This window comes from Leopardus geoffroyi, chromosome C3 (genome assembly GCF_018350155.1).
Source record: "Leopardus geoffroyi isolate Oge1 chromosome C3, O.geoffroyi_Oge1_pat1.0, whole genome shotgun sequence".
NCBI lineage: Eukaryota > Metazoa > Chordata > Mammalia > Carnivora > Felidae > Leopardus > Leopardus geoffroyi.
The window spans coordinates 781,274-806,653 of NC_059338.1; the positions used below are offsets into that span (position 1 = coordinate 781,274).

A 25,380-nucleotide genomic window follows, 5' to 3' on the forward strand; every position below is an offset into this window, starting at 1 on the left:
AGCCCTGCCCACGCTCGCCGGGGCGACAGGGGACGGCGCCGCGACCGACCGGGGACCGACGACAGGCCGCCCACCCTCGGCGCGCCCCTCCCTCGGCGGCTGGCGCCTCCCGCCCAGATCCGCCGGGGTCGGCGCCTGCGCCCGGGGCGGGGAGGAGGGAGGGGGGAGGAGAGGGGGCGCACGTGCCGGCCCGGGCCCCCCCCCGCGCTCGCGCAGCGCCCCGCACCCGCGCGGAGCGGCCCCCGCGCGGTCCCACGAGCCGCTCTGCGCGTGGGCCGTCGACGGTGGGGGTGGGATGGGCCCCCCCCCCCGGTGCGGGAGCCGACCCCCTCCCTTCCGGCCCCGCCCCGCCGGCCGCCGTGGGGGTGGGGGGATTCGGGAGGGGGGGTTCGGGGGTGGGGGTGGGCGGAGCGCGCAACCCGGGCGCGGCGTCGCGGCGTCGCGGCGGCAGGTGGACGCGAGGGGCCCGGGCAGGTACGGCGTGGCGGTCCCCGGGCCCCAGGCGGCGGGGCGAGGGGTGGCGGGCCCGCGGCGTTGGGAGGCGGCTGGGCAAGCCGCACCCCCATTTCCACTCCGGGGTGGCGGGGCGCGCGCGCGGTCACCCCCGGGGCAGTCGCTTGCTCGCGCTGGCTGCGTCTGCGGAAGTTGCGGTGGGGCGTCTGCACGCCCGGGGGCACTTCACCTGACTGGGGGGCCCGCGAGCCCCCTCCCGTTGAGAAGCAATTCAGAAAACTTCCAGCCTAAGAGGAAACTTGCTGCCGAGGGCGACGCCCTACGTCCTGAGTCCTGGCGGAGGGGCCACGGGGCTCTGTGCGATGGGTGACAGAAAAACATGCCTGCCGACGCCAGCCGTTCTTGGAAATGTGTCGTGGCTGTTTACAAAATAGCTTTATTGAGACATAATTTACGCACCGTAAAATTCACCCGTTTTACGTGTACACTTCACAGGTATTTATTGTATTTGCGGTGCAGGCATCGCAATATAATTTTGGAGCATTTCCACCGTTCCGAAAGGAAACCTCGTGCCCAGTAGCGATCCCTCCCCGCAGCCACTGATTTACTTTCTGTCTCTACAAGTTTGTTCTGGACGCTTCCTGGAAATGGAACAATGCAGTACTCCGCCTTTTGCCTCCGGCTTTTTCCCCTCCTACCATCGTGTTTTTGATATTCGTCCAGGTAGTAGCATTTATCAATGCTTCTGTCCTTTTATGTTGCCAGATAATATTCCATTGTGTGTGTATACAGTGGTTTGACTTAATCAGTCCATCCATTCATCGTTGTTTGCAGTTTGGGGTTTGGTGAACAGGACTGCCACGTACAAGTCTTTGTGCGCAGGTAGGTTCTAGTTATCTTGAGTAGACAACCCGGAGTGGAATTGTTGGGGCATAGGGAGTTCTTTGACTTTTTGAGAAACTCCCAAATTGTTAAAGTGGCTGTGGCCAGGTTACGTTCCTACCAGCGGTGTGGGGGTTTCCATTTCTTCACAGCCTCAACACTTACTGTTGTCTGTCTCTTTACTTCCAGCCCTCCAGGCGCGTAGGGCTGGTATCCTTATGGCCTTGACTTGCATTTCCCTTTGTCCGGGAAGGAGGAGAGGTCGGGTGTCTTCATGTGTTTCTTGGCCATTTTTGTATCTTTGGAGAAATGTCTATCAAATTGCCCCCTCTTTTTTTTTTTTTGATTTTTTTTTTTTTTAACGTTTATTTATTTTTGAGACAGAGACAGAGCATGAACGGGGGAGGGTCAGAGAGAGGGAGACACAGAATCTGAAACAGGCTCCAGGCTCTGCGCTGTCAGCACAGAGCCCGACGCGGGGCTCGAACTCACGGACCGCGAGATCATGACCCGAGCTGAAGTCGGCCGCTTAACCGACTGAGCCACCCAGGCGCCCCAAATTGCCCCCTTTTTAATTGGTTTATTCTTTTGTTATTGAGTTGCATGAGTTCTTTATGTATTCCTTGTCTTAAAAAACAACAACACTTTTTTTAATGTTTATTTTTGAGAGAGAGGGAGAGCATGAGCAGGGGAGGGGCAGAAAGAGAGGGAGACACAGAATCTGAAGCAGGCCCCAGGCTCCGAGCTATCAGCACAGAGCCCGACGCCGGGCTCAAACTCAAGAACCCTGAGATCATGAGCTGAGCGGAAGTCAGACGTCCCTAAGTTCTTTGTCTTTTCGAACACACAAATAAGATCCTACTGCAGAGCAAACAAGGAGGGGAAGTTCATGACGTTGGAGTTCTGTGGTCCAGATTCAAAAGCAGGCTTCTCCATTCATGAGCAGAGATCACGCGGTCTTGGACAGACCTGCCAGGTTGTCATCTCTGGGCTCCGGGGTTTCACCTGCACGGTGGGTATTGCTGCCTAGCTTTTAGGGTTTCCGTGAGGGTTAAATGAGACTGCGAATTTGCACCTGGCAGGCCCTACAGGTACCTTTGAAAGATTTAGGGAGGGCCTTGGCTTGGAGGTGAGGGTGCCTGCCCTGTTCAGCCCACAGACTTTTCCAGGGATTCCTGGGACAGTGACACCGTAACCCTGATGCGCCCATAAACCTCTCTGTTCGTCCATACCTGTGTCTTCTAATGATCTCAATTACTTGTAGTTGGTTTCAATTTAGTTGCAGCTGACCCACAGCTGGGGACGATTTGGAGGCATTACCATTTTCTTCCGAAATTTAATGTTTTAATTTGTGTTTCTCCTAAAGTTAAAAAAAAAAAAAAATCCCTTTAAGGTGACTTGGAGCGTCTCCTTACTTATAGGGAAAAAACCCAGTCTTCAGAGCCATAGACCTGAGGTCCCTCAGTATCGTTTATAATCAGCCTTTTCCGTCCGTCAAATGCGAAAGTAATAGCACAGAATACCGCATTCGCGGGAACGCGCCAGGGAAGTGCGAACGGATGAACACGGTGGCTGCTCTTCGCTGGTGGAGTGCTTTGGGGTGTCATCCACCCTGGGGACTATGGCACAGGTGTTTGGATTCCCGCACCCAGGGCCCCCGCGCTGGGCTTGGGGCTGCGTGGAAGCCGAAAGGCGCCTTTCCGAGGTTCTGTGTTTGTGTCGCAGCCTGGCCCTCGCGCCCCGGGGGGTGTGATTTCAGAATTGCTCATGGTCCCGGGAATAGTTTCCTGTTTGCTGTCGTGTAACAGATTACCTCCTTTTTAGTGGCTGGACCCAAGCTACGGCACCGTAGTCTTGCGGTCTGCCACGGGTGGCTGAGCGCAAATCAGGGTGTGCGCGGGGCCCCATTCTGTCCGGAGGACCCAGGGGAGAACCCAGCTCCTGGCCGCTCCAGTGGCTGGAGGGGCCGGCAGAGTTCTCCCCAGCCTGCTTTGCTTTACTCTTGCTTCTGCAGTCACATCTTTTTACCGACCCTCTTCTGGTCCCCCAGCACTCTCCAGGGCCCCTCTTGACTGCATTAGGCCCACCGAGAATCTATTTTAAGATCAGCTGATAAGCAACTCCAATTCTGTTTGCCATGTGACCCAACAGATTTGGAGGTGTGATAGTGTGCCTTATATGAAATGCATACTTGGTTTTTGTCCTGTTCCTGGCACGGAGCTCGGAAAGCCCTTGGAAGTTCCTGGGGTGAGAGCCACAAAGGTGTCTTTTCTTATGCTAATGAGGTGGCTGGGGAAGCCGCTAGGTGACGAGGGTGCTGGCCGGTGCCGGGAAGGAACCCAGGGACTGGAGGGTGGGACTGGAAGTTCCTCCAGGGAGGGGAGAGGGTCCATCCATCCCCAGCGGCCAATGAGTTAAGCAACCGAGCGTGTGTAATGAAGCCTCTACAAAACCCCAAAGGACGGGGTTCAGGGAGCCTCAGGGTTGGTGAACTCGTAGGGATTTGGGGAGAATGGTGCTCCTGGAGGGCACAGACGCTCTGTGCCTTTTTCTACGTGTATGTCTTTTTTTCTCTTAAAGGTTTTTTTTTTTTAGTTTATTTATTTTTGAGAAGGAGACAGAATGAGCAGAGGAGGGGCAGAGAGAGAGGGAGACTGAGGATCCAAAGTGGGCTCCTGGCTCCGTGCGGACAGCAGAGAGCCCAACGTGGGGCTCGAACTCACAAACCGTGAGATCGTGACCTGAGCCCAAGTCAGACGCTCACCTGCCTGAGCCCCCCAGGCACCCCTCCAACCTCCATTTCCCTTCTGCGTTTCTTCCACCTGGCTGTTCCAGGCTTCTATCCCTCGAAATAAACCTGTAGTCCAGGAAGGAAAATGGTGTAGGAAAATGGTCCAGGAGTCGCTGTACCAAATGAACTGAACCCAAGGAGGGGGTCATGGGAACCTCCGATCTATAGCTGGTCAGTCAAAAGCACAGGTGACAGTCTAGACTTGCCTGTGACTGGCGTCTGAAGTTGAACTTGGGGGGCTGAGCCCTTAGTCTGTGAGATCTGAGGCTGTCCCTGGAGAGACAGTGCCAGAATTGAACTGAATTTTGGACACCAAGCTGGGTATCTGGAGAATTGCCTGGTGCTGTGAACCCCATTCCCACCACATTGGAATTTGGACCGGGACCCTTAACACGCTCCAAGGATTAGGACGTTGACCACCCTGGGGCCCCGTTATTCTGCCTGCCACAGGACCTGCTTAGTACTTGTGTGATGGCGAATTGTGCTGGCACCCTCTGACTGTGGCCGGCTCTGCAGGAGAGCCTTCTGGAAGAAACGGCAGTGTGTGAGTTGCTTCCTCTCGCTGATAAGCCATCCTTCTCTTGCCCCACAGCCTTTGGTCTCCCCTGGTCCTGCGGCACCTGGCTGGAGCTCTGGAGCTCGGAATCACCCCAGCGTCTCCCTCAAGTGCTGTAGCCATTAGCAGCTGAGTGGAGGGCTTGGGACCCGAGTCTGGCAGGAGGAAGCGGGCAACGTGGCTTATGCAGGGTTCTGCTGCTTCTCTTGGAGTCTGGGCTTGGGGAAGGGGACGCTGAGACCCGTGTGTGGCAGGTCCTGGAGCGGCGGTGACTTCACGGCCTCCGCGGAAGCGTGTGAAGAATGGAGCCTTGGAGGGGCAGGGATCCCTTGGTGGGTCAGCCTGGGGGTCCCCATCCCTAACCTGGGTCCTAGTAACCGACCCCGTGTCTGCTCGGGCCTGGACGCGGGGGCCGGCCAGCGTGTCTTGCCCCCGTCAGCGGCACGCTGCTTTTGCCTGGCGACGTGTCCCCAGCCGCTGCCACTGCGCAGACCCCCCTCGCTGTGCACCCGTGGTCCTGGCGCCATTGCCTCTTCATTCCCCTCCTTCTTCCACGCCACCCTCCACCCTCTCCAGACCCGTCTTTCTCCAACCCGCAGGCGGAGAACACTGGGGGGGAGAGGCGGGTGCCGCAGGGCAGCCCCGATTTCCTGGGGCAGAAAGGGGCCTCTCCCCCTTCTCCTGCCCCCACCTCTTGCCGCCTCTCCCCCCACCCGCCTCCTCTCCCACCTCCCCCACCTCCTCTCCCCCACCTTCTCTCTCCCTCCCCCCACCTCCTTTCCCCCTTCCCCATCTCCTCACCCCCCACTTCTCTCCCGCCTCCTCTCCCCCTGCCTCCTCTCCCCCACCTTCCCCCCCCCGCCTCCTCTCCCCCACCTCCTCTCTCCCTCCCCCCGCCTCCTCTCCCCACTCTTCTCCCTGTCTCCTCTCCCCCCTCCTCTCCCTCTCTCCTCTCCCCCCTCCTCTCCCTACACTGCCTGAATATTGCCTGCACACCAGCCTGGGCAGGAGCTGCTCCCTCTGCCGGCCCCATCCCACCGCCCTCCTGCCCTGCACCCCGCCTTTCTCCTCGGCACCTCGGGAGCTCGAACTCAGCCCCCTGCTCCCAGTGTGCCCCCCACCCAGGGCCACGGAAGGCGGTCATGTCCACACGATGCAGTATCACAGGTGTCTGCTGGGGGCTTGCGTGCGATGTCGGCATTTATTATTCACGAGGCGGGGACTTTGATCACCTGCTCCGTCCCCCTAAGTCCCCTAAACTTACAACTCTGTGTACTGTTTCTCCTTAGGATGTCGGAGAAGAGAGACGGAGGTGTGCGTCGGCAACCTTCCCCTGAAACCTTGAGGTGTTCTTCTGTCCACCGCTGCTCGTCCTTGGCCCCCCCTTATGACTTAGCAGCCTGCGGTCACCTAATGTCACCAGGGCCGAAAGACACTTTAGAAACGTGGACGTGCCGGTGAGGAGGCTCATTGGCTCCCCCGTCTGCCTTGGACGTGGCCAGTTTGGGCCCAGAAAGTGCTGTGCCTTGCACGCTTCCCCTTCCCGCCCCACGTGACCCTGGGTGGGGGTCGCCCTGCCTGCTGCTCTGGATGGAGGGGGCTCGCCAGGGTGTAAGTGCCTGCCCCCCGGTCCCAGGAAGGGGTGGGTTTCAGCCAAAAAGCTGCACCGTACGATTTTGAAACCGGTTCGGTCAGTTGGCTGTGCACTTGGAGACTAGAACACAAACAGCGGAGTCTGACCCCAGGAATCGTACTGTCTGGGGAGGCGGGCGACAGCCTGAAAATCTCGGAGCGCCATCCCTGCCTGAAATGGTGCATCGGAAGGACAGACGGCGGAAACTGAAGCGTAATTTACTGACTGAAGCTGCCCTTGGCCTTTTGTGGGGCGTTTGTATTTTGTACATTCTGCAGAATAACGAGCCTGAGACGCAGCACGCTTAAAGTTGGTGACCTAGCTCTCGCACTGCAGCTTAGTCCGGGACGACAGAGGACAGCAGCTAACCTCTGGGGGCCCGCCACAGGCCACGCATCTCTCAGGGATTTGCCGGCCCGCGCGCCTCCTTGCCAAGCAGTGAAAGTCCGCGCTGCCTGCCCGGTTGTACTTGACTCCTCCTGCGCCACCCGCTCTGTTTTAATTACCGGGAATGCTCCAGGAAGTCGGCTGAATGCTGCAACAGCGTGGTTCTGTCACGTTCTTAGAACAACCCTGGGCGGCGGGTGGCGACTCCCTCTTGGGGACGAAGAAGCTGGAGGTTGGATCCCTCAGCCAACAATTGAATGCACGTCCCCCGTCGCCGCCAGGCACCAAACCACGTGACCGATGAGCTACGTAAGTAACCTGTCATAGCAAAGGGTGGGCCTATCAAGTTATGTGACCGAGAAGACGACTGGTATTGGAGCACTGAGTGGGTCAGAATTAATGACTGGGGCGCCTGGGTGGCTCAGTCGGTTGGGCGTCCGACTTCAGCTCAGGTCACGATCTCGCGGTCCGTGAGTTCGAGCCCCGCGTCGGGCTCTGGGCTGATGGCTCAGAGCCTGGAGCCTGCTTCTGATTCTGTGTCTCCCTCTCTCTCTGCCCCTCCCCTGTTCATGCTCTGTCTCTCTCTGTCCCAAAAATAAATAATAAACGTTAAAAAAAATTAAAAAAAAAAAAAGAATTAATGACTTCGTAACCCGTGAAATCCTAGTCGGTCACAGAGTCACAGGGGCGGGCTGGGGGATTCTTGACGCCTGATGGGGCACTGGGGCTGTCCCCTCCGTTCCTGGCGGGCTGGTACCACCTGTCACTTGAAATGAAATGGGACAGGAGCTCCTGTGGCGTCTGGGCAGGGGCTCTGCTGCCTCCCCCCAGTGCTCCTTACCCCCTGTGCCCGTGCTCCTTGTCCCCTCTCTCAGTGCTCCATTAACTGGGGTTTCCTGGCCTTGCCGTCCCACATGGTGGCAGAGGGGGCCTGTGGTCCTTGTCCCCTCACAGGAGGGCAGTAGCCTCCCCCACAGCGCTTTCTGTCAACTTACAAACTCAGTGCAGCCCCAGAGAGGAGGAAACACTTGAGCTAAAGAAGTAGGGTTTTATAATTAAAAAAACTTTTTTTTTAAATTACTTCCACATCCACCATGGGTCTCGAACTCACAACCCTGAAGTCAAGAGTCACACGCTCCTCCGACTGAGCCAGCAGGGCACCCTGAAGAGGTAGGATTTTAAGGAGAAGTTTCTGGGGCTTTTTTTTGATGTTTTTTTTTCTTGTTTTTTTTTTTTTTTTTGAGAGAGAGAGAGACAGAGTATGAGCAGGGGACGGGCAGAGAGAGGGAGACACAGAACCGAAGCAGGCTCCAGGCTCCAGGCTCCAGGCTCCGAGCTGTCAGCACAGAGCCCGACCCAGGGCTCGAATCCACAGACCATAAGATCATGACCTGAGCCGAAGTTGGCCACTCAACTGACCGAGCCCCCCAGGCGCCCCTTGAGAAGTTTCTGACTGTAGCCCCCTGCCCGATCAGGAGCTGTGAAGTGAGAGAGACTCACTGCTTGCAGGTGAACTGACCAGTGGCACACTTTCCAGGTGCTGGCAGAACATGGAAAGCTTCAGTCGGGGATAAAAGGCAATTAATTGCTCACAGCAATAACAGCACTGGCCTTTTCGTTTTCTTTCTAGTTTTCACTGCATTAACCTCTCTTTTTATTTTTTATTTTATTTTGTTGTCTTTAATTTAATTTTTTATTTCTTTAATTTGCATGTAAATTAGCATAGAGTACAACAATGTTTTCAGGAGTAGATTCCTTAATTCTTACCCATTTAGCCCATCCCCCCTCCCACCACCCCTCCCGTAACCCTCAGTTTGATCTCCGTATTTGTGTCTCTTCTGTTTTGTCCCCCTTCCTGTTTTTATATTATTTTTGCTTCCCTTCCCTTACGTTCATCTGTTTTGTTTCTTAAAGTCCTCCTATGAGTGAAGTCCTATGATTTTTGTCTTTCTGTGACTAATTTCACTTAGCATAATACCTTCCAGTTCCATCCACGTAGTTGCAAATGGCAAGATTTCATTCTTTTTGATTGCCGAGTAATACTCCGTTGAATATACGTACTACATCTCCTTTATCCATTCATCCATCGAGGGACATTTGGGCTCCTTCCATCCTTTGGCTGTTGTCGACAGCGCTGCTGTAAACGTGGGGGTGCGTGTGTCCCTTCGAAACAGCCCACCTGTATCCCGTGGAGAAATGCCTAGCAGTGCAGTTGCTGGGTCGTAGGGTAGTTCTGTTTTGAGTTTTTTGAGGAACCTCCATCGTGTTTTCCGGAGTGGCTGCACCAGCTTGCATTCCCAAGTTAACCTTTCTTTTTAAAACTGAGATCTACCTCACGTCCATAGAAGCCACTGCTCAAGATGTACAATTCAGGGGTGACTCTGTCGGTTAAGCGTCCGTCTCTTGATTTTGGTTCAGATCGTGATCTCAGGGTCATGGGATCGAGCCCTGCGTCGGGCTCTCTGCTGACTGCGTGGAGTTTGCTTCGGATTCTCTGTCTCTCAAAATAAATGACCCTTTAAAAAATGTACAACTCAGTGGTTTCGAGTACATTCGCGAGGATGTGCAACCAGCACCACGAATTCCAGGAAATTTTCGTCACCTCAAATAAACCCTGGGGCCATCAGCAGTCCTCCCCCCTTCCTTCTCTTCCCCGCCTCTGGCAGCCGCTGATGTCCATCCCGTGTGGATTCACCTCTCCCAGAATTTCCTGTAAGTGAAATCCGACAACATGGGGCCTTCTCTGTTTTCTTTCCCTTAGTGTAATGTTCTCAGGGCTCGTCCGAGTCCCCGTGTCTCAGGGCTTGGTTCCTTTCTATGGCCGAACGATACTCTGTGGGCGTGTTACGGTGTGTCCGTTCGCCGTTTGGTGGACATTTGCGTTACTGGCATTTTTTTGGCTGTCACGAATCACGCCGTGAGCGTCGGTGTGCAGGCGTGTGTGTGGACACGTCCCGGCGTTCCTGGGTGTGCGCCTAGGTCACGCGACAACTCCGGGCCACGCGGTCTCCGGCGGCTGCCCTGCCTTACGCTCTACACCCGCGGTGTGGACGGCTCCCGTCCTCCAAGTTCCTCGCCAAGATCTCTTGTCTGTCTTCCGATTCCAGCCACCTAGTGGGGCAGAAGTGGCAGCTCGTGAGGGTTGCCTCCGGCATTTCCTTAAGAACTAAGGAGCATCTCTCTGTGTGCTTATTGGCTGTCTGTGAATCTTCTTTGGACGAATATCTGCTCGGATTCTTTGTCCACGTCTGACCTGGCTCATCTGTCTTCTTATCACTGACTTGCAAGCGTTTTTGTAACATTCTGGATACAAATTTCTGCCAATACTCCTGGCAGGTCACGGTCTGTAGCGCCCTTTGGTACACAGGAGTGTTTAATTTTGGTGAATTCCAATTTTTTATAAAGTCTGTTTAGAGAGCACATGTGCACGTGTGAGCCAGGGAGAAGCAGAGAGAGGGGGGGAGAGAGAATCCCAAGCAGGCTCCGCGCTGTCAGCACAGAGCCTGACACGGGGCTCGATCCCACAGACTACGAGGTCACGACCGGAGCCAAAGTCCAGAGTCCAACACTTAACTGACTGAACCACCCAGGTGCCCCTTGAGGGATTCTGATTTCTTCTTCCTCGTTTGCTCATGCTTTAGGCGTCCTATCTAAGAATTTGTTGCCTTATCCAAGATCAGGAAGATTTATACTTCTGTCTTATTCTTTTTTTTTTTTTAATTTTTTTTTTTTAACATTGACTTATTTTTGAGACAGAGAGAGACAGAGCATGAACGGGGGAGGGTCAGAGAGAGGGAGACACAGAATCTGAAACAGGCTCCGGGCTCTGAGCTGTCAGCACAGAGCCCAACGCGGGGCTCGAACTCACGGACCGCAAGATCGTGACCTGAGCCGAAGTCGGACGCTTAACCGACTGAGCCACCCAGGCGCCCCACTTCTGTCTTCTTCTAAGAGTTTTATAGTTTTAGTTGTTACATTTAGGTCTGTGATCTTTTTGAACGTGTTCTTGTTGTGTGAGGTCGGGGTCAGCCTCTTTCTTCACGTGGACATCCGGCTGTCCCCATCTTTGTCCGTTGAATCATCGTGGCACGCTGGTTAAAACTCCGTTGATTTCTGGGCCGTGGCTCTCCCGCATCGGTCACGGCGTCTGTCTTTGTGCCGTCGCTGCGTCTGCCAACTCCAGCCTCATCGTGAGCGTTGAAATCCATCACCCGCTTGTTCCGTTAACCACTGGTGTGCTTTCTACTTTCACACTTGTTCTAAGTTGGTTTATCTTGAGAGAGAGACGGCACAAGCAGGGGAGGGGCAGAGGGAAGGAGAGCAGGAGTCCCAAGCAGGCTCCGCGCTGTGAGCACAGAGCCCGACGTGGGGCTCGAACCCGTGAGCTGGGAGATCGTGACCGGAGCCAGGGTCGGACACTCAACCGACTGAGCCACCCAGGCGCCCGTACCCTCCCTCCACTAGTTTTCTGAGTTTCTGGCTGAGAATACAGGTCACCTACACGATGCCAAATGGACTAAGAACCTTCCAGTGCTGCCGTTTCCTACGTGGTTCGCTCTGAAATACCATTCTCCAGAGAGGAACCAAGCCCTTCTCACGGAAGCTTCTAGGCCTGAGCTGCTATGCCACACAACTAGAGAGCTTTGGGCTTCGGTGGAAAGGACAGGGAGGTTGTATTAGGTGCTTGCTCCCTGGGGCTGTATGCCAGCGCGTTTGCGCATGAAGCGGTGTGGTGTTTGAGGCCTGGTGGCAGGAGGGTGCACGTGAACGAGGGCCGTCCGCGAGAATCACTGAAGTTGAGGCGGTAACTAGGGTTTGTCCCGTACGTGTTTGAAAGTTTCCAAATAAAGTCAGGAGATGCACCATCTAGCACAGGGGAGGCCCCCGGGCTGAAGATGGGACACTTTGAGCACCAGAACTACAAATGACTGCATTTGGTTGAAACTCACCGATGGCAGGGCCCCGGGGTGGCTCAGTCGGTCGAGCGGCCAACTCTCGATTCCAGCTGAGGTGAGGATCTCACGTTTCATGAGATCGAGCCCCGTGTTGGGCACAGAGCCTGCTTGGGATTCTCTCTCCCCCTCTCTCTGCCTTTTTCTCAAATAACATTAAAAGAAAAAAAAAAAAAAACACTACAACTCCCTGATGGTAGCAAAGCAATCCTTTGTAATGACAGCTAAAGAAAGGAGAAGGAAATAAAATTCACTGGACAAAATTGAAAGTGGGAAGACAATAATTCGTTAACATAAAACTTGGTCGTTAAAGGGAATGAGTAAGTACTCTGCTTTTCCAGCACAGTTGCTGTTTTTGTTTTTTTTTTTTTTAACGTTTATTTGTTTTTGAGACAGAGACAGAGCATGAACGGGGGAGGGGCAGAGAGAGAGGGAGACACAGAATCCGAAGCGGGTTCCAGGCTCCGAGCTGTCGGCACAGAGCCCGACACGGGGCTCGGGCTCATGAACATCGAGATCATGACCTGAGCTGATGTCAGGGGCTCAACCGGCTGAGCCACCCAGGCGCCCCTGCTTGGGTCAGATGTTGATGGCCGTTTTATGATGGAGGGAGCAGGCCATCACCATATACACTTGCTGATTACTTCAGCATCACTAAAAGTGAGACGACCAGATGTAAGCTCCCTTCAATGTTGTTGAAGATCACACCATCTCTAAAGTATTCTAGCCAAGAATAGCCCGTATCTAAAACTCAGTTGTGAATTTCCAGTCTGAAGGAGAGAGGGGGTTCGTGCAGCCCCTGCCACAGCACCCCTGTCTAAGGACGGCCGACCTGCCTCCAAACACAGGGGTGTGGGGGGCTGAGAGGTCTGGTGCAGACCTATGTAGGCCTAAGAGAAATGACAACGAGTAGACGTTTGGACAAGACCACGGAAAGGTATTTCTGAAACACTTGGTGAAATTAGCCCGTTATTTGATAATAAAAAGTTATCCTTAACTTTTTTAGTTTTGTAACGGCATTCTATTTACATAAGAAAATGCCCTTTTTTGAGATGCACACACGCTGTTCGGGGGAGAGGATGTGAAACTTCGGCAAGTGGGGGGGCGGGTGGGGGAAACCATTCCGGCAAGATGTCGATGGTTCTTGAGACGTGGGGATGGGCTCGTGGGGACTCATCGTGCTCTCTTTCTCCCTGTCTGCGGAATGTTTTGTCATGAAGAGTTCGGCATCCGCAGAATCCGAACACTGTCATGCCCCCCGCTGCCTCACGCTGTCCCATGTCACCATCATCCCACCTGGGTCACCACGGCCTCCTCGTGTTTCTCTTCTGCTCTGATCCCCACAGCCGCGGCGACCCCGTGTCGGGAGGTGGGTCCTAGGTCTTTACTCCGCTGCCTCCCTCTTGTTAGGAAGAGCCGAGCGCCCTGGGCCCCCGCCTGAGCCGTCCCCTGCAGCCCTGAGCCTGCGCCTCCTTCCCATCCCTTGCTCTGTGTCAGCCTCCCTGGCCTCCTTGCCCCAGGGCCTTTGCACTTGCTGCCCCGCCCCTTCCCCACTTGACCACGCCCTTTACGCTCTTTGTTCAGTTGTCAGTCTCTCAAAGGGCCTGGCTGGCCATGCTGCCGAGCCCTCCGTCCCTTCCCTCCCGTCCCCTCTCTGACTTTGTGTGTTTCACTTACAGACTCACCAGGCGCGCTACTCACTCGTCCTATTGATTGTCTTCCCCAGAGAAGAGAAGCCCCGGGAGAGAGGGGTTTGTGCGCTCTGTTCACGGCACCTGAAGTGTTGGGCGAGGCGGAGGGCGTTAGGTATCAGTGTGGGGACAGCAGGCACCAGTGTGCCTCCGCCTGCTGTCCAGGGAGCAGGTGAATTGAGGCAGGCGAGAGGAGTGGTGTGTCCAGGGCCTTGAGAAGCTGGGAGAGGCGGCGTCCAGAGCAAGGGCAGGTCTTCCCGGTGGGGATGCGTCCCGGGGCGCAGGGAGGTGACCGATGTGGGGCTGGCCGCGTGCAGAGTTCCCTTCTGATCCATCTCTGTTTCCAGTGAAATCGGAACCCGGGTGGCCAGCGGGGCGGGAGCAGCAGAGCCCGGGAGGGTCCCGGTGGCGCAGGGCGCGGGCTGGGAAGGCATCTGGGGGCGGCGTGGCCACTGGCGAGGCGGGGACACAGGCCGTGGGGACTCTGGCAGTCCCTCGTCTGTGTGTGTCTGTGGCTTTTATCCCCTGATACACTCATAACCACACGTCTGTGTCCACACACACACACCTAGGTTGTACGGGACAAAATGGCAGGTGTTACCAAACACGTCTGTTCAGTTTTGCATGGTTCAGACTAGTATTTTCCCAGTTTTTTCTGCTGTCACCAGAGCTTCAGGGAACTGGCTTGAGTGTGTCCACGTGCACACATGTGAGTGTCTCCAGGACGCGTGCCGGGTGTGGGATCAGGGCCACTCGGTCCACATGCCCCCAGCGGCCTCAGCAGCTCCTCCGTTGTCTGGCTGCGTTCTGATGGCGTGGACGGACTTCCCGTGAAGGTCACGGCATAACCTTCCACCTGTTTGGTGTGAAGTCAGTGGTCCGTAAATGCTGGGGCCTGACTTAGTAGCAGACTGGAGATCCCTTAAGTGGTATTTTTGGTAGTGATTGATTGAAAGGAATATATCGTGAAGCGAAATAGGTTACGAAGCGGAAAGTACGTATATTTTAAACTTCGTTTTGTATTTTCTGTGTTTCTGTAATAAACATTCAGTGCTTTTATAACAAAAAAATCTTATTTTTAAATAACTTTTTATGTTCACTTATTTATTTTGAGAGAGAGAGTGCATGAGAGCCTGAGCACGGGGCGGGGCGGGGGGCAGAGATGGAGGCTGGAGAGAGAATCCCAAGCAGGTTCCGCACGGTCAGCACAGAGCCTGACTCGGGGCTCGAACTCATGAACCGTGAGATCGTGACCTGAGATCAAGGGTCGGATGCTTAACCGACTGAGCCACCCTGGCGCCCCGTAACTAAAAAATTCTAGTAAGTTATTTTCATTATTTAAAATGGGGTGCAAAAGATTGCGTAGGAGACAGGAGGCAATTTTAGCTCCAGTGTACCGAGCCTCCTGTCAAGTCACTAGAAACTTTTTAAAATAAAGTACGGGGCCAAAAAAAATCTCACCATTGGGGCCTGCCTTCAGATTCTAGGAGTTCTAATGACCAACAGTCGCCGTGCACAGCACCTGCGGATGGGCGACCTTGGTGATGACCCTGGCCGACGTTCGTTCGCAGGTGGAAAGACGGTGGGGTCAGAGGGCGTGTGCAGTGGGGGTGGTTCCTCTCTCCTCCCGCCCTCAAGCACACTTCCTGGAAACCGGTGTTTCTGAATCTGCACGATCCCGTGGAACAGTAGTGTTTGACCTCGGCTGGTATTAAAATCCCCTGGGGAGCTCTTAAAAAACACTGATGCTGTAAGACCAGCCCCAGAGATTCTCGCTCTGTCCCTCTGGGACAGGCCAGGCATCGCATTGGTGGTTTAAAAAGGAAAGAAAAAGCGACTCTCGGCTGTACGCACGATCAGAGTGAGAGCCAAGGCTTCACGAGGCGGGCTGCCCGGCTCTTTCCGTAAGGGGTCAGAGGTCAGATGGTGGCCGCTCTGTGCTCTGCCGGCGCATCCTCTCCTCTGCCGCGTGGAAGCGGCTGTAAGTGCGGGAACGCGTGCGGCTCTGTTCCAATAAGACTTCAGTTACAGAAAGCTGCGGGGTCGGATTTGGCTCAAGGCTGTGGTTTCCTGACACTCGCTGTAGAAGAGGTAAAAATGTTAGTTTCCTATTTCACTTACTAATGGTAAAATCTGAAGAGAAGAACGCTGTGGTTTTGTGTGATGCAATGAAAAGAGCGTAGGATTTGGAGTTAGAAGCCCTGGGTTCAAATTCTGCTCTAAATTTGCTGTGTGGCCTGAGGGAAGTCGCTTATGCGCTCCAGCCCTTGTGCTTCAGAGAAAGGACAGTAATAATGGACCGTGCAGCATGATTGTAAAGTCGAGTGCGATAAGGTACGTGAACACGTTTCACACGTTGTAAATGCTGGGCACACGTGCTTGGTGCTCCTCGTCTCATAAATTCGCGTGTAATAAACGTTAAATATTTAAAACTGAAGCAAATGAGAAACGTTGAATTTAAATGTAATATAAGCATGCAGACTGAGAAAAATTAGTTTTAGATTATGCGTTTCTCTTTCTTAAGCCAGCAGAGTGATTTTAGGTGGGTAAGAGCTGCTTTTGAAAGAAGGTGGTTGATGGGGCGTCTCGGTGGCTCAGTCGGTGAAGCATCCGACTTGGGCTCAGGTCATGATCTCTGGGTCTGTGAGTTCCAGCCCCGCATCGGGCTCTGTGCTGACAGCTCGGAGCCTGGAGCCTGCTTCAGATTCTGTGTCTCCCTCTCTCTCTGCCCCTCCTCTGCTCGAGCTCTGTCTCCCTCTGTCTGTCAAGAATAAATAAATAGGGGCGCCTGGGTGGCTCAGTCAGTTGAGCCTCTGACTTCAGCTCAGGTCATGATCTTGCACTCTGTGAGTTCAAGCCCCATGTCGGGCTCTGTGCTGACAGCTCAGAGCCTGGAGCCTGCTTCAGATTCTGTGTCTCTCTGCCTCTCGTTCTCTCTCTCTCTCTATCAAAAATAAATAAACCTTAAATTAAAGAAAAAAGAATAAATGTAAAAAAAAAAATTTAAAGAAAAATACTAAAAATAGAAATACCATGGGATGCCTGGGTGGCTCAGTCAGTTAAGTGTCCGACTTCTGCTCAGGTCATGACCTCATGGTTCGTGGGTTCGAGCCCCCGCGTTGAGCTCTGTGCTGACAGCTTGGAGTCTGGATTCTACTTCAGATTCTGTGTCTCCCCTCTCTCTGCCCTTCCCCCACTCATGCTGTCTCTCTCAAAAATAAATAAACATTAAAAATAAAATAAAAAGATGGTATAAATGTACATTTTTCCAAAATGAAATTCTGTAGGGAAAGATTGATCTTCATCATGGTGAGGAGATGGGTACCAGGCGGGTCGGAGTGGAGAGGAGGTCCGGGAAAAGCCAAACCGTGGGCGGCGGAGCACCCCCGGCCTTGGGGAAGAAGGGCCGGAGCCAGAGGGGGCAGGAAGGGCCCAGGGACAGGAGGGGGCAGGAGGGGGCAGGAGGGGCCCGGGGGCCCTGGGGATGGAGGGGCCAGGCCACATCCGGGGCAGTGGGCCGGGGGGGGGGGGCCTGGCCCAGAAGCAGCCTCCTCTTCCCCTGCGCCGCCTGTGTGTGTCCCCCGCTGGGCCCTGAGGCCCAGGTGCCGGGCCGCCTGTGCGGCATCACTCGGCATAAGGCTCGCGTGTGTGCGGGACACAGACGAGACCAGACCGCGGTGGCCTTGCAGCCTAGAGATGAGAGGGACCTAGCCTGCGTTCCTCATCCGTTCAAAAGCCACTTCCTCCTGGGAGCCCGTCTGGACCACCTCCTTTCCCTCCAGTTCTGGGTCTGACCCATTGCCCTGCGGTGGCCTCTGACCCTGTCCCGCCTGCGGCCCCCTGGGCGCTGAGCTCCAGCCGAAGGCCAGGCTCGTGTCTGGACCCCCAGCACCTTGCACAGAGCCTGCGCCCTGCACGGTTTTGTTGTGTGTGCGTTCAGGTGATGGCAGATCAGCCGGCGGGCGACCTGAGACCTGGGGGACTGGTTGTGAGATTGGTCGTTTCCTCCTTCCTCCCTACGGCGGCGGGAGGCTCGGTCCCAGTGGAAGGGGAGGCAGAGCAAAGTGCCTGTGTCCTCACGAGAGGCACCTCTTGGAAGCCTGGGCCACGACCGTGCTTCTGTTTTGTGGGACAGAACTGTAACTCCTGGCCTTGAGTCGAGGAGGCTGGGAAACGTGGCTTTAAAATCGGGCACGCGGTTGCGGAACCCGAGGCCTGTCTGCAGGGCAGGGGCGAGTGGGGCGGGGCGGCGGGAGGTGGGAGCAGACGGCGGGTGGGAAGCCGCACAGAAGGACTTCAAACTACGAGTCTCCCTTTCTCCCGAAGCCTGGCCCCGTGGGTTGTCCCTGTGTCACGCCCCTGCTCGCTGGCGACTTCGGCATCTGGCTCACTGTCGCCCTCTCCTGTGGTCACTCCAATTCGGCGTCTGTGTGGATGACCCGTCCTCCAGCCCCTCGTTTCCTAGACCACTGCCCCCTTCACAGTCCTGCCCTCCCCTGGCTGTGGCTCGGCCCGGTGCGCCCCCCCCCCCCGGGCTTTCCTTCTGCGGGGGTGGTTCTCAGACTTGAGCAGCAGGACACACAGCCTAGGGGCTGAGTCCGGGCCGCAGAGACTCGGGCCCTGTGTCCAGGCCTGAGGACCTGCCCCAGTGCCAGGTGGGCCCGCATTTGGAGAGGCCAGGGCTCTACACCCCCCGTCTAGCGATGGGGCACGCCAGGCCCTGGATCCACTGCCCCCACCGCTCCTTCCCTGTCGACACTCTCCACCCTTCACTCCCTTCGTGGCTTGGACGCCTGAGTTCAAAGGCCCTTACCTCCTTTAACCCCCTGGGGCTGATCCTGCAGACCCCACTGCCAGCTGAACCTGGCTCTTCTGCTCTTCAGGATGGACCTGGCTTGGCCTCGGAGGGTCTCAGGGGAGGGTCTCGGGAGGGTCTCGGGGGAGGGTCTCAGGGGAGGGTCTCAGGGGAGGGTCTCAGGGGAGGGTCTCAGGAGGGTCTCAGGGGAGGGTCTCAGGGGAGGGTCTCAGGGGAGGGTCTCAGGGGAGGGTCCCAGGGGAGGGTCTCAGGGGAGGGTCTCAGGAGGGTCTCAGGGGAGGGTCTCAGGGGAGGGTCTCAGGGGAGGGTCCCAGGGGAGGGTCCCAGGGGAGGGTCTCGGGAGGGTCTCAGGGGAGGGTCTCGGGAGGGTCTCAGGGGAGGGTCTCGGGAGGGTCTCAGGGGAGGGTCTCAGGAGGGTCTCAGGGGAGGGTCCCAGGGGAGGGTCTCGGGAGGGTCTCAGGGGAGGGTCTCGGGAGGGTCCCAGGGGAGGGTCTCAGGGGAGGGTCTCGGGAGAGTCTCAGGGGAGGGTCCCAGGGGAGGGTCTCAGGGGAGGGTCTCAGGGGAGGGTCTCAGGGGAGGGTCTCAGGGGAGGGTCTCGGGAGGGTCTCAGGGGAGGGTCTCAGGGGAGGGTCCCAGGGGAGGGTCTCAGGGGAGGGTCTCAGGGGAGGGTCTCAGGAGGGTCTCAGGGGAGGGTCTCAGGGGAGGGTCTCAGGAGGGTCTCAGGGGAGGGTCCCAGGGGAGGGTCCCAGGGGAGGGTCCCAGGGGAGGGTCTCAGGAGGGTCTCAGGGGAGGGTCTCGGGAGGGTCTCAGGGGAGGGTCTCGGGAGGGTCTCAGGGGAGGGTCTCGGGAGGGTCTCGGGGGAGGGTCTCAGGGGAGGGTCTCAGGGGAGGGTCTCAGGGGAGGGTCTCAGGAGGGTCTCAGGGGAGGGTCTCAGGGGAGGGTCTCAGGGGAGGGTCTCAGGGGAGGGTCCCAGGGGAGGGTCTCAGGGGAGGGTCTCAGGAGGGTCTCAGGGGAGGGTCTCAGGGGAGGGTCTCAGGGGAGGGTCCCAGGGGAGGGTCCCAGGGGAGGGTCTCGGGAGGGTCTCAGGGGAGGGTCTCGGGAGGGTCTCAGGGGAGGGTCTCGGGAGGGTCTCAGGGGAGGGTCTCAGGAGGGTCTCAGGGGAGGGTCCCAGGGGAGGGTCTCGGGAGGGTCTCAGGGGAGGGTCTCGGGAGGGTCCCAGGGGAGGGTCTCAGGGGAGGGTCTCGGGAGAGTCTCAGGGGAGGGTCCCAGGGGAGGGTCTCAGGGGAGGGTCTCAGGGGAGGGTCTCGGGAGGGTCTCAGGGGAGGGTCTCAGGGGAGGGTCTCGGGAGGGTCTCAGGGGAGGGTCTCAGGGGAGGGTCCCAGGGGAGGGTCTCAGGGGAGGGTCTCAGGGGAGGGTCTCAGGAGGGTCTCAGGGGAGGGTCTCAGGGGAGGGTCTCAGGAGGGTCTCAGGGGAGGGTCCCAGGGGAGGGTCCCAGGGGAGGGTCCCAGGGGAGGGTCTCAGGAGGGTCTCAGGGGAGGGTCTCGGGAGGGTCTCAGGGGAGGGTCTCGGGAGGGTCCCAGGGGAGGGTCTCAGGGGAGGGTCTCGGGAGGGTCTCAGGGGAGGGTCTCGGGAGGGTCTCAGGGGAGGGTCTCAGGGGAGGGTCCCAGGGGAGGGTCTCAGGAGGGTCTCAGGGGAGGGTCTCAGGAGGGTCTCAGGGGAGGGTCTCAGGGGAGGGTCTCAGGGGAGGGTCTCGGGAGGGTCTCAGGGGAGGGTCTCAGGGGAGGGTCTCGGGAGGGTCCCAGGGGAGGGTCTCAGGGGAGGGTCCCAGGGGAGGGTCTCAGGGGAGGGTCCCAGGGGAGGGTCTCAGGAGGGTCTCAGGGGAGGGTCTCAGGGGAGGGTCTCAGGGGAGGGTCTCGGGAGGGTCTCAGGGGAGGGTCTCAGGGGAGGGTCTCGGGAGGGTCCCAGGGGAGGGTCTCAGGGGAGGGTCCCAGGGGAGGGTCTCAGGGGAGGGTCTCAGGGGAGGGTCTCAGGGGAGGGTCCCAGGGGAGGGTCCCAGGGGAGGGTCTCGGGAGGGTCTCAGGGGAGGGTCTCGGGAGGGTCTCAGGGGAGGGTCTCGGGAGGGTCTCAGGGGAGGGTCCCAGGGGAGGGTCCCAGGGGAGGGTCTGGGGAGGGTCCCAGGGGAGGGTCTGGGGAGGGTCTCAGGGGAGGGTCTCAGGGGAGGGTCTCAGGGGAGGGTCCCAGGGGAGGGTCTCGGGAGGGTCTCAGGGGAGGGTCTCGGGAGGGTCCCAGGGGAGGGTCTCAGGGGAGGGTCTCAGAGGAGGGTCTCAGGAGGGTCTCGGGAGGGTCTCGGGAGGGTCTCAGAGGAGGGTCCCAGGGGAGGGTCCCAGGGGAGGGTCTCAGGAGGGTCTCAGGGGAGGGTCTCGGGAGGGTCTCAGGGGAGGGTCTCGGGAGGGTCTCAGGGGAGGGTCTCAGGGGAGGGTCCCAGGGGAGGGTCTCGGGAGGGTCTCAGGGGAGGGTCTCGGGAGGGTCCCAGGGGAGGGTGTCAGGGGAGGGTCTCAGGGGAGGGTCTCAGGGGAGGGTCCCAGGGGAGGGTCTCAGGGGAGGGTCCCAGGGGAGGGTCTCGGGAGGGTCTCAGGGGAGGGTCCCAGGGGAGGGTCTCGGGAGGGTCTCAGGGGAGGGTCTCAGGGGAGGGTCCCAGGGGAGGGTCTCAGGAGGGTCTCAGGGGAGGGTCTCAAGAGGGTCTCAGGGGAGGGTCCCAGGGGAGGGTCTCAGGGGAGGGTCCCAGGGGAGGGTCTCAGGGGAAGGTCTCAGGGGAGGGTCCCAGGGGAGGGTCTCGGGAGGGTCTCAGGGGAGGGTCCCAGGGGAGGGTCTCGGGAGGGTCTCAGAGGAGGGTCCCGGGAGGGTCTCGGGAGGGTCCCAGGGGAGGGTCTCGGGAGGGTCTCAGGGGAGGGTCTCAGGGGAGGGTCTCAAGAGGGTCTCAGGGGAGGGTCCCAGGGGAGGGACTCGGGAGGGTCTCAGGGGAGGGTCCCAGGGGAGGGTCTCAGGGTGCTCACCGAGGTCTCCCTGCTCTGGTTCTGTTGGAGCTGATCGTGTCCCTGTCCGGGCTCCCTGTCCCCTCCCGACAGCGCCCTCCCCTGCAGGACCTCTCTGGACCCGCAGCTCAGGGCTCAGGGCCTGAGGGGGGCCCCTATGCGTCTGGGGCTTTTCTGGGGCTCCTTCCTGTCTGGTACCCCGTCCCACGATTCCTGGCACCCACGCTCCTACCTGTGTTTCTTCTGCCCAGAGAGACGCCCACTAACTGCCCTCTCTGCTTCCCTTTTCCATGCTTTTCCACTCTTGCCCCGGGCAGCAGGCCGGAGCAAAGGTGGTGCCCACCTAGCACACTTTCCTTCCCTCGGACAGACTGCCCTCTTCTGCCCACAACTGCCAGCGTGGGCCAGAGACGGTCAGTTCCTATATTCTGTCCAAGTCTGGAGTTGTTTGGGTGGAACAGTGAGGCCTGTCACGCTAGAGTCGGGCACCAGGAACGAGTGTCACGGGCTGGCCTGGCTTCCGTGGGGATGACATGGTTTCCCAGGACCACTCCAGCTACCTCGACATTAGAAATAAGTAGTCAAAAGAGGAACGCAAATATCTGTACATTTGGAAATTTAGAGAAAGTGTCCCTAAGTCAACAGCACGAGTGACAGAAGAAATCCTAACAGAAATTTAAAAATCTTAGAGCTGAACAGGAATACTTAGCATCAGAAGTTGCAGGATGCGGTGAAGCAGGACATGCCCAGCACTGAGCGCTTCATGCGGAAAGAAGGCAGGTTGAAAATTCAGAAGCTAAGAGTTGATTGGAGAAGTAGATAAAAAGGAAATAAACCCGAGTAGGGAGCAGACAAAAATTTTAAAAACGTTTGTTTTTAATTTAAAATTTTGTAAACAAAGCTGTAGTTTTATGCCAGTCGTAGCCCCATAAAACCAGGGGTGGGGGGTGGGGGACATAAAAACCAAGCTGCAGTAGGGGTATCAGTAAAGCCAAGATGTCATTCTTTAAAGAAATGAGTGAAATATAAAAAAAAAAAAAAAATAGCATGATTAGTCGAGAAAAGAGGAGAAGGTCAATTAGTGATGAAAAAGGGATCATAACTATAGATCCAGCAGGAACTAAAATGTAAGATGCTGTAATTTTAAAACTTAGAATAGACATACTTCTTTAAAATTTTTTTTTAATGTGTTATTTATTTTAGAGAGAGAGAGAGAGAGACAGAGGGAGAGGAACAGAGAGAGAGGGAGACACTGAATCCGAAGCAGGCTCCAGGCTCCGAGCTGTCAGCGCAGAGCCCGACACGGGGCTCGAGCTCATGGACGGTGAGATCATGACCTGAGCCGAAGTCAGACGCTCAACCAACGGAGCCCCCCAGGCACCCCAGAAATAGACATACTTCTTAAAGTACCGTTTTTAAAACTAACAGAAGAACCCTGATGGTCCTATAACTGCAAAGTAGTTGAATCCTACCTACTTTATCATCTTCTCACAAAGAAAACTCAGGTCAGTTGTTTTACGGGCAAATTTACCAACTTTTCAAGGGACAGGAAATTCCAGTGTTACAAAACTTCTTCCAGAGAATAAAATAGAGACACTCCCCGACTCATTCTGTGAGGCCAGTATGATAACCCCGAAACCAGACCAGACAGGATAGCATCAGATAGAAAAATTGACGGCAAGTTTCGCTCATGAATACACAGGCAGCGTCTCTCAACACATCACTGGCGTCAGAATGGGCTAATGAAGGTAGGATATCATGACAAGTGGTTTCTCCCCCCCACCAGATGCAGAAGTAGTTTACTATTAAGGAAACCATAAATGTTTTTCACTAACACATGGAAGAATGACAGCTATGGGAGGGGGAGGGGGAGAGAGAGGGAGAGAGAATCCCAAGCCGGCCCCACGCTGACAACACAGCTCGACGCGGGGCTCAGACTCACGAACAGCGAGATCGTGACCTGAGTCGGAGTCGGAAGCTAACCGACTAAGCCACCTAGGTGCCCCTGAACTTGACTGAGAGTCTTCTTTCAAAAAGAAGTTTATTTTTATTTATTTTGAGGGGGAGGGGCAGAGAGAGAGAGAGAGAGAGAATCCCAGGCAGCCCTCCGCACTGTCAGCACAGAGCCCGTGAACCGTGAGATCATGACCTGAGCTGAAATCAAGAGTCTGACGCTTGACCGATGGAGCCCGCCAGGCGCCCCTACTGAAAGTCTTTCTAAGGAAGACTTAAATCAGCAAAGCTGATTCCTTCCTAGTCTGTGGCTGGTAAGGTGCCGTAAGAGTTACTTCACAGTCACTGTCCCCAAACCACCTCTGGCTTCTGTAGAATTCCAATAAAAGTTCCCACAGGGTTTTCTCAGGAATGGGACAGGCTGGTTCCACGATTTGTACGGAAGAGCAAAAGCCCAGAGTATTTCAGACCCTTCTTCCTGAAGAGGAAGGTGGGAGGCTTGTGCTGCCGGCAGGGGCGGTGTTGGCCCTAGTAGATGGTGTGACCAATGCCAGGCAACAGAGAGCCCCAGACAGAGCCTCAGGGAAATGCAGCTGCCGTCCGCATCCCTGTAGCTGTGGGTCTGAGGCGAAAGGGTGAACGTGCCCGTTACGGATCGGGGACGATTGCGTATTCAAGTAGAAGGACGCGAAACTATATCCTGCTTTCCCTCCTGCACAAGAGTAGGCACTACGTTGGCTAGAGTTAATATGAAAGACAAAACTTTAAAACCTTTACCAAAAAAATGTAGAAGAATCTCTATGGCCTCAGAGTAGGATAGGATTTGTTAAGGGGCGCCTGGGTGGCGCAGTCGGTTAAGCGTCCGACTTCAGCCAGGTCACGATCTCGCGGTCCGGGAGTTCGAGCCCCGCGTCGGGCTCTGGGCTGACGGCTCAGAGCCTGGAGCCTGTTTCCGGTTCTGTGTCTCCCTCTCTCTCTGCCCCTCCCCCGTTCATGCTCTGTCTCTCTGTCCCAAAAATAAATAAACGTTGAAAAAAAAAATTAAAAAAAAAAAAGATTCGTTAAGATGTAGAGGTCAGTGAAAAAGAAAAGATGCACGAATTAAGGTTAAGAGCTTATCTTTTGAAAGATAACGTAAAGGAAGATAAATTCAAGCCAAAACCTGGGAGAACCTACTGCGGTAATACGACCAGCGAGGGATCGGGCGCGAGGTCCGCACCCTTGGGCGCCCGGCTTTGTCCTGTTGGCAAGCGAGGAACGCTTTTTTCCTTCTCAGTTTTACTTTTCGTTTGAGGTCATTGGAGATGCGCACGCAGTTTAAGAAACAGTACACAGAGTGGGGCGCCTGGGTGGCTCCGTCGGTTGGGCGTCCGACTTCGGCTCAGGTCACGATCTCACGGTCCCTGAGTTCGAGCCCCGTGTCGGGCTCTGTGCTGACAGCTCAGAGCCTGGAGCCCGTTTCGGATTCTGTGTCTCCCTCTCTCTGACCCTCCCCCGTTCATGCTCTGTCTCTCTCTCAAAAATAAATAAACGTAAAAAAAAAAAAAAAAAAAAAAAAAAAAAAACAGTACACAGAGTGGGGCGCCTGGGTGGCTTGGTCGGTTGGGCATCCGACTTCGGCTCAGGGCGTGATCTCACGGTCCCCGAGTTCGAGCCCCGCGTCGGGCTCTGTGCTGACAGCTCAGAGCCTGGAGCCTGTTTCGGATTCTGTGTCTCCCTCTCTCTGACCCTCCCCCGTTCATGCTCTGTCTCTCTCGGTCTCAAAAATAAACTTAAAAAAAAAAAAAAAGAAAGTACAGAGAGGCCCAGTGTGCTGTTCACCCGGTTTCTCCCAATGGTAACATCCTTTGAAACAGTATTGCAACCAGGGTGCTGACATTGATACAGTCAAGGTACCAGCATCTCTGCCACCGCAGGGCTACCTCCTGTGGCCTTTTTATAGACACGCCCACTTCCACTCCCATCCCCGCCCCCACCCCCCAACCCCTGACAACTCTGTTTGTACAATCTCAGGACTTCAAGGAGGTTATAGAAATGGGGCCCCTGCTTGGCTCAGCCAGTTGAGCATCCGTCTGACTCTTGATTTCAGCTCAGGTCATGGTCTCACACTTCGTGAGATCGAGCCTCGAGTCCGGCTCTGCGCTGACGGCGCGGAGCTTGTCTGGGATTCTCTCTCTCCCCCTCTTCCCCTTCCTCGACTGTGCCTGCAGGCGCACATTCTCTCTGTGTCTCAA

At 56.3% G+C, this 25,380-nt stretch overlaps 1 long non-coding RNA gene across 2 annotated transcripts; it reads left to right on the plus strand.

Annotated features, from left to right (window-relative positions):
• Positions 1 to 274: 274 nt before the first annotated feature.
• LOC123586703 lies at positions 275 to 14,408 on the plus strand. 2 transcript variants are annotated; one of them, XR_006706901.1, is made up of 4 exons: positions 275 to 474; positions 1,219 to 1,335; positions 5,972 to 7,011; positions 12,875 to 14,408. It is a non-coding gene; the product is annotated as an uncharacterized LOC123586703 (long non-coding RNA). The 2 variants fall into 2 exon arrangements; XR_006706900.1 differs by lacking the exon at positions 12,875 to 14,408 and having other exon boundaries at positions 5,972 to 7,101.
• Positions 14,409 to 25,380: the final 10,972 nt, after the last annotated feature.